This window comes from Leiobunum rupestre, chromosome 9 (assembly GCF_980474605.1).
Source record: "Leiobunum rupestre chromosome 9, qqLeiRupe1.1.hap1, whole genome shotgun sequence".
In the NCBI taxonomy this organism is placed as follows: domain Eukaryota; kingdom Metazoa; phylum Arthropoda; class Arachnida; order Opiliones; family Sclerosomatidae; genus Leiobunum; species Leiobunum rupestre.
The window spans coordinates 46,677,482-46,687,167 of NC_143392.1; positions in this window are offsets into that span (position 1 = coordinate 46,677,482).

Here is a 9,686-nt window from a genome sequence, read left to right on the forward strand (position 1 = left end):
CACATCGTTAATTCCAAGCGATCTAGCAATTTAAACGGTCACGTTTTGAGGACCTTAACGTTTGCAAAGAAACCGCAGTTTATAACCATTTACGCTTGCTTTTATATAAAGAGTTAAATTGAATGATTATTATTCAATTAGAATTTAAAGACACTTTCAGACCAATTTTTTTAGCAAGGGTACATGCTGCCATTAAAAATGTGTTTAAACAATACAATGTACGACAATGCTTTTACTATGATTTTCCGCAAATGACTTTGCTTATATTTTATCTTATAAAATTTCAATTTAAAACACTTTTCAAATGTTTACCATGACTGCCGCTAGAAAATCAGCAAATTCACACAACTCAATTTGCTGAGATAAATAATAGCAAACGTTCTTTGAGCTATTTAATATTTATAAAATATTCGACTGCCTAGTATAAACACGAAAAAAAGTTTAATAAACAATCACGTGACTTTCGACGTTGTCAAATAATATTTCTGAAATAATCAGTGACGTTAATGTTTTCAACGAAAGTGCCCGCGAAGAGAAAACTCTTCCACAACATTAAAAATTTATAGAATAATAATTGATTAAAAAAATTTTCAAAGTCAAATACTTTCCTGTAAGAGCCAATTTTATATGAAGTTATTCGAAAGAACAAAATTTCATCAAATTTTAATTTGAAATTAGATCTTACTTGTGTTTTCCCGCCCTGTTTCACAAATATAATTTATAAATTTATAACACGTGTTACTGTGCCATTTTCCTGCCACACTTTTTGATACTTCCATATGAACACACACATCGACCTTTTTCTAAAAAGTGTTAAAATTAAAATTAAAATCAAATATCAGTGAAAACCACTTAAATGTTACTATATTCCCTTACGGAAATGACTTATCAAATTTTATGCCCAAAATGGAGAGATCGAAATACGATTTTGATGGAAATTTTAATATGTCATATCGTAAGAAGAAGAATATGTTATATCTGATCCCTTTACTAAGTATGAAATTCAACTTTATTCAGATTTTATAAAGAGTATTTGATTCAAACAGTATTTGATTAAATGTATGCGTGTGTCTTGATACCAGTTCTATCCAACTTTGGACATTGGATCAAATAATTTACGTAAAGTGTTATATGTCTGACATGGTATATTCCCATTCGATTGAAATCCCATTCGATCGAATTCAATATGTTTCCGAAATATAGCCCAAAAGGCGGATTCGGTTCATTGGGACCTTTTGTTTGGTTTTTTACTCCTGCCCCGAGATATAGCAGGGTACGCAAAAAATGTTATACCTAAACAAAATTGCTACAGGTGTACTAACGGTAAGGTTAGGTTAGGTTAGTTTAGGTTAGCCTCTCACTTCCCTAGGGTGGCGCGCTTTTATAAATATATTTATGCTTTGAACTTTTTATTTATATCAAGAATAGAATAATTCGAACCATTTCATTTTTTAATGTGAATGGTTAATGGAGCGCCTTTTGTAATTACGCCGTCGTAAGTTACCATTGTTACTTTACAAGTCGCGTTTCTACACGAATAATAACTAGATTTATTTACCGTTTGGTTTAAGCGAAACAAATAATCATTCTTAATGTACAAAAACCCTCCTTTGTGAGCTATTTTATCCATTTTAGCTAACTGGCTCCAATAAGACTATCAACACTTATTTATATAAGAAGTAAACCTATTTAAAAAATGTCTCATAAAAACGAAATAATATAAACGTGCAAAATTGGGCTGTAAACCGCACAATTGGGGTATTTTTGATCGATTGGGACTCAATGTTAAATAGTTTTCGAAAGAATTGGATTTCGGTCGAATGGGACCAAAGCGTCTGACATTGGTTGTGGTTAAAATAAACATAGCGATTTTTTAAAATAAACTTTACGTGAAAAATAATACAAAAATGAAACATGAACCTATATTCAAATGTTTCATGAAACTACGTTAGGTGCTTATCCGCGTACCAAGAATTAGTAAAAAGCGCCATATTTATCTTAAATTTGGATGCAAAATAATGAATGATCGATACAGTGCTTGATTTGGTTCTTTAAAAACCACCATACCTTTGAAAGTATAGAACAAAGTCTAAACGGCCTCGCTGACAAAAAAGTCAAATATCGAAATTGAAATTTATCCCCCTGAATTAAGTAAGATAACGCCTACGCAAGAGTTAGGTATCATTAAGTACCGCTTAGGCAAAAAAGGTTAAGGTGGTATTGTTAGTATAACTTTTTCTTTCACCTGGGCTCAATGGTTAGACATTACGCAAATCAAACTGTATCAGTACCATTTATTCCGTGCCTCCAACAATTTTCCTAACACTCGTATTTAACTATTAAGCACTTTCTAAAATAAGAAGCACTATATCAGCATCCATCGGGGAAAATACTTTGAATTGGCATTCGCCTCGTGTAAGTGGCTTATTTCCAAATTTAAATTTGATTCTTTGAAATAATGGAAATTGGCATTAATAAAATCATTGTATGACTTAGCTCACTTCTGTTAGTTCAGTAATGAACTTTTGGAATTTTTTATTATGGATATCGCTTTACCGTTAAAAAACAAATGAATAAGAAATGGGAACAATTGGTTTCGAAACAGAATATTGAACTTCACATTACTGACTATTTTGTAGTTTTAGGACCCATGTTCATAGGAATTTTTTGACTCGTGAGCACCTAAAGAACACGCCTTTTAATTAATGGCATACTTAACACTAACACCCTTTATGTCAATAGAACAAATATGTTATTTATTTTCGAATATTGCAAAAATAATTTTTTTAAATCGGTACTTCATGGTTCACATCAGTCCTAGGCACGGAATACCTTGTTACAGGGTACCCTAATATTCCAGATTATAAAATTAATTTGAATAGACTAGTGATTTCCAGTATAGGGGCTGAAATTTGCATGAGAGACTACCTGATTTTCAAATATTATTTTCCAACTTTAAATTTCTTAGCATTTAAAACAACAATTTCAGTTGAAGGTTACCGATGGTTTTAGCACTTGTGAATTTTAGGAGGACAGGATTGCTAAAAGTTTTTTTTTAACTAAAATGGAAAGTACTTTGGATAATTTAAGTGTCCAATTCGGGTCAGGTGCAAAATTTGTAAAATCCACAGGTTTTTTATTTTCCCATTGGAAGTCGTTCTTATCCTTAGTCGATAATTTGACAGGAGTGACACTTCGAAGCCCGATATAAATACTACTTTCAACGCCTTGCGATCCAATGTACGCCGTGATGAAATCTGAAAATAAAATAGCTTCATTTAAAAAACGAAAGGTTCTCGATTAATTGACCGAGTGAGTTTTATTACCACGGTCAACCTTTAAAAAATTTCAAAAATATAAATCTCAACAGTTTCTGCGTGAAAAAAAGTAAAAAAAAAGTAAATTGTTGTTAACCTCTAGAGGAACTTAAGGGTAAAGCCATTTTAAGGGTAAGTATCGGCGTTTGTAAGATTTTTTCACGTGGCGTAAAGCAAGGAGATATCCACTAGAGGGTAGAATGTAGTATGGTTTCATTTGGACTATCTTAAAGTTGCAATGGGACTTTCCGAAATTTTTTAAATTGGTGGTAAATTTGACCTTCTTAGCAATAGAGCAAATCTGGGAAGTTCTAAAATATAAGGCCTTGCTTAAGGTCACAATAAAAAACGACAACATGTCTGGTATCATGTTAAAAGGTTTAATTGCAGTGTATTTTAATTTTCAAAATCGATTTGATGCAAATAAATTCTTTGTTTATTATATTACAAAGAAACTATTAATTTACATCTTAAATAATTTTCTATAGACGATAATAATAACATACAAAAAATGTAATTTACATAGACCTCTACAAAGACCTCTACTAGCCATTGACGTAATACCGAATTACACAAATGATCAATTTAATAGTATGCATTACTTTAAAACAAAGTTTTAAAGTTAGTATAAAAGTTAGTTTTAAGTTACTTTAATTTTATATTTATTGTTACTATAAAACTAAGCTTTTTAAATCACGTAAAATTATTTATGTAAATTAGAAATTAAAAAATTTCTATTGGTAATTGTCTAGTTGTAGTAAACCACTAATTTTCTAAAGAAATAAATTTTAGTAATAACATAATTATTAAATTTAATGACGATCAATCATATTGAAATATCGTTCAATATCCTTCCCAGACAGAAAAAATACAATTCATATATTTAGTAATATCTTTAGAAAATCTACAGAATACCTTTAGAATTTCTTTTCGTCTTTTTTTGCTTAAGTCATCATTTGAAATATCTTTATAACAATTAAAAGAGACTGCTCGAATTCTTGAAATATTTTTTTTAATACTCGTCAGATATCGTGTACCAAATATTTGACTACTCGAGTAAGCTGTTCGCTGAACTCACTGGATTTTTATTTCAACGACTAATTATATAGATTTGTGTCTTAAGTATTAACGGATAATTTCATTTCATTCGTTTTCGTGCGTTGTTAATTGATTATGACCAAGATCATAAGGTAACTACTTTTTTAAACAGTTTCTGAAGTGCGGTAGAATACTAAATTTAAACCACCAAAAACCAACAGAAATCTGCAAATTCGAAATATATGGTTTAAGGAATATCCGCGATTGAAGTCTTTATCGCGAAAATTCACGATCATTTAGAAAAACTGGCGTATACTGTGGGGTTTAAGGTTACCCGTTCCTATATCGGACTGTTTTTAACAATATATAAATTATGACTATTTAAGCCTGTTTTTGGGGCGAAAATTATTAATGGGATGCTATTATAGCCCCCAAAACGAGCCAAAACCGACACTGTGTCTTTGCTTTTCAGGTTCTTCGTCTTCGGAGTTTGGATGGTGGTATTGACAAATTTAGAGTAGAATCATTTAGTAATTATTAATTTCAGTAACGTTAATTAATTTAAAATGATTTAGAAAATCACCTTAAACATGCCCAAATATAAATAAACTAATGTCATAGACGATATTATAAGTCGGAGCTGGAGTTGTAAAGAAATTCGATTAGAAAATTACCATGAATACAATAGGAAGTGTCATACTTATGGTTAGAATGTACTACCATGTACCTTTATTGCTCCAACCATTTAAACCAAATTAAAACCAATTCCACTACTGTGTAAAATTATTATTTAATAGCACATTATATCTACATTAAACCCTCGAATTTCAACCATTGGTATAAAGCAAAACTCCCATGGCCTTGCTGCTTAAAGTCTGATTGACTAATGGTAAATGAAAAAAAGGTTAATACTTAAGTCCGAGTCGCTGGCTGTCCATTACATATATCCACAACAGAACACTTCACGTGCCAACCGAAACCAAATACTAAGACTATTTTGAGGTGTAGACCTATGCCGCGATTATTGGCGTTTTCAACACCCTTAGAAAAAGGGTTCTGAAGGGTTTAATCCCGAAAACCGAAGAGCACGTCGTTGATCTTATAGGGTACTAGCTTTAATACCCGGCTTCGAACTAGATCTGATTTGTACGTAAGAAAGGTAAGCGCTGTAGCAAAAACGCAACACACGGAACACGCGTAGCAAAAAGTCCTGAACTACTTCTAAACCTCCCCTTCTACGAAGTAACGAATGAAATAAAAATTGAATTAGATTATTAACGATGTCAGGTATTTGGAATTAGACGCGTTTAGTTGGAAATTAGGCCCTGAACATTGAGTTAAAATTTCAAAGCTCTAGAGTTTTTAGGAACATGACATACAAATAAATAAATAAATAAAAGGACAAACTTTAAGACTTATAGTTATAGATAAGTGTTATACGTTGAAGCTCTGGGTTATTTTAAAATTTTCGTATTTGAAAAATACCTATTGGGTTCTATTTTCAATGTGGAGGCGTTCTTATTTCAACTTTTATATTCTATGTAAACCCGGTGTTCACAAGAAACAAGGGATATAGTGTGGGTCATCGAGTGACTGGACTTTGTACCACAGAGGTTTGAGAAGAACGCGAAGAGATTTTGTACCACAGAGGTTTGAGGAGAACACGAAGAGATTTTTTCAAACGTCAGGGTTTACCATACAACAAGTAGTGTAGAGTAGATCGTAAACAGGTTCTTATTTGACCGTAAGGATGTGCTTTAAAAACGAGCAGATTAATTCATTTACTGTTTATGAAAAAGGTCTTAAGGTTCACAGTCGAGCAACGCCTTCAGGAACAAAGGCACACCCGTACTTTTAAAAGGAAAGCGGTGTACATTCTATGAATTTTTAAACCAGTGGAACAACGCGAAGGGGTAAAAAAGTCCAAAAACGTTTGGGGAAACTAAAATAAATTTATTTATTAAATTGAACCGATAGGCCTTTAAGACGAAGTTACAATATATTTTAGTTTCGCATAAACCAAACATTCGTATAAAAGTATTATTGTTGTAGAATTTTCATAGAATTTATAACTTTCTGTGGTTTTATCATTGAACGGTAAAACTTAAATACTCTGCACACAGTATTTAAGATTAGAGTTTAAACGATTATCCCACTTTAAAAACTCTCCAAACTAATTGTACTAGTATTATGTTTTATTTCTTATACATTGTAAATAAAAACGCAAAGGTTTGAACGACCTAAGATTGATATAAATAATTTATGAATTGAAAATTAATGATAAAAACGCGATGACTTAAGTGTGAACCAAGGTTTCGCTATATGGTAATGGGGGACAGGGTTATTTTAAATGTCAATTGAAACTACACAAAGATTTCCAAGGAAATTTATTGTCAGTTTTTTTGTTCTAAATGAGGTAAATGTGGAAAAAATTAAATAAAGTTTTGTCCCAAACTGCGTTGGAAAATATGCAAAAAAACCGTTTCTAAATTCACCAGCAAGATTAAATGTAAAATGAGATAAAACTGTCCTCTAATGAATAATATAAAGAACTTCCTTTGTTTTTTGGAAATTTAAATTTTAACCGCTAGGTGCTATAAGAAAATTGTCAATGAGAAAATTGTAGAGCTTAAACACTACTCTCCCAATGGAATTCAAAGAAAAATTATTTTAGCTTGCCCAACTTGTCACTTTTTCAAGTCGTATTTTTTCAGTGAAAAAGACGTCTATTTTTTTCGCGCCAACGCTATTCGTACGTTTTCGGTGACGCTCTACAATTTTCCCATTGACAATTTTTTTATAGCACCTAGAGGTTAAAATTTAAATTTTCAAAAAACATGAAAGTATTTTACGATTTAGTTAAAACAAAATTAGAATGTGTCCCCCGGCACGTATAATTTACAGTACAAATTTCAACTTTCTAGAAAACATAGTTTTTGAAAAAAATTACTTTTTCGAGCAAAAAAAACATCCTGTATAAACCCCATAATTATCTAACAAACTTTGGGATTGCAACAGAATTCCTATATCAGACAAACTCGACTAAAATAATACAAAACTAATGTAAAAAAAATTATCAAGTCCGTATTGTCAGTACATATTAATTTCCACCTAGGTCATACAATTGGTTGGGATGATACAAATTTCATTTAAAAAAAAGCTTTTGGAAATCTTTCCACGTTAGTTTAACCCAAAAATATGCCGAATGTTGGAACGCGGTTTCATTAAATATTTAATTTAAAAATGATATCTTTGAATTTATTATACCATAAGTCTTTTAAAATGTACCTTTTGAAAGAAATAAGCCACTATTAAATTATTGCTCACGGAACCGTTTTACCATGGACACTGTATCTCTAACCGGACGGTAAAAGCAGCCTGAAAGAGGTAGCCCCTTACTGTCCGTTTGCGTCCTACTTCGTATTTGCTGAAATAGTCGGCCGTACTCGATTCGCAGGTCCGTCCAGGTCATTCGAAAGAATGTAAGCCCCCATTTCAAACGGAACATTTTGTCGACCACGTGACGAATTATATGGCCTTCACAGCCCGAAACTTTCCAAATTCTTGAACCTCCCCCCCTTTACAGAGAGACGGTTGCGGCAGCAGGTGATTTTGTATGGTGGAAGCTACAGCTTTTCCCGTCCGGTTAGAGATACAGTGTCCAGGGTTTTACGCTAATATCCGCTTAATAATCATATTTTCAACATTGACTCCCGGACAATGTAGACTTTGTTTAGCATCATAGTATGCAGGCATTTCCGTCATTGACCCTCACTATAACAACATTGTCGCTCACATAACCGTGACTGTAGCTGGTGATTTAGAAAAATGTATATCATGTTCTTAAAATCTTCCTACAGCATACAGTGATTTCTTTAAAAATTTCTTAATCGCTTTACTTTTCAAAACAAAATATTGGATGCGTTATTATTCCATTTATAAAATTCCTTTACTTTAAAAAATATTCTATTTTCATATGCCACCAAAGCTATTAACAGAATATCGACCTTTTTATTCGTGAGTTAGAAAATAAGAATTGGAATGGTTGTTTTCTAACTCTACCATTTAAAATGCATATTTATAGCAGTGTTGCCGTTCACGGTGCGTAGAAAACAACGGTGGCAACATTTTGGCGCTTAATGAAGTCCGTAAGTGGCACACATTTAAAGGGCCACACCGGCGATAAATTTTGCCCAAACTTAGCACGTGGTAGCAAATACGTCCAATCCTATTCTGGAAACTAGCAGCTGCTCGTGAAACAGGTCAAATTCAAACGCCGGTGAGACCCTTTAATAAGAGTTTTATTGAAGATTAAAAATGATAATGGCTTTTATTACGGATACACGCTGAAGATTATTTTTTTTGTATTTTATTTTAACGATAACGTTAGTTTTTTATTGACGGTATATATACTTGCCCTGGCAAAAACTAAAATTGGATGGTTCAATTAAGTGTTCGGTTTTTTTAATTTTTTGATATAATCACATGCTTTGCTGATGTTGAAATTCACCTTATTAAGCAAAAAGCATAACTGATTTTAAGTACTGTTAAAAAAGTATTTTGCGACTGAGGTCATATTTTCCAAAAACTACCAATTTTGTTTTAAAACGATCACAACTTCCTCTCTGGGTGTAGTGAACAAGAAAAAGTAACCATATAAATTGCATTTAATAAATTTTTAGAGTGAGGTAGAATTGTGAGATATTTTTTTAGAAAATTACAAATGGCATTATGTAACTGTCTTTTAAAATTTGCTTGTAACTAAAAATTGGGAAAAAAGAAATATATTTTGGAATATTTCCTCGGATTTGTTGTTACTACTGGAAACGCTTAACACTTAATTAAAATTAATTAATTTGAATTTTATTACTTATATTATCATTTCGGACTGTAAAATATGTAAAACCTTGCTTTGGTCCCATTCGACCGAAATCCCATTCGTTCGAAAACGATTTAACATTGAGTCCCAATCGATCGAAAATACCCCAATTGTGCGGTTTACAGCCCAATTTTGCACGTTTATATTATTTCGTTTTTATGAGACGTGTTTTTAAATAGTTTACTTCTTATATAAATAAGTGGTGATAGTCTTATTGGAGCCAGTTAGCTAAAATGGAGAAAATACCTCACAAAGGAGGGTTTTTGTATATTAAGAATGATTATTTGTTTCGCTTAAACAAAACGGTAAATAAATCTAGTTATTATTCGTGTAGAAACGCGACTTGTAAAGTAACAATGGTAACTTACGACGGCGTAATTACAAAAGGCGCTCCATTAACCATTCGCATTAAAAAATGAAATGGTTCGAATTATTCTATTCTTGATATAAAT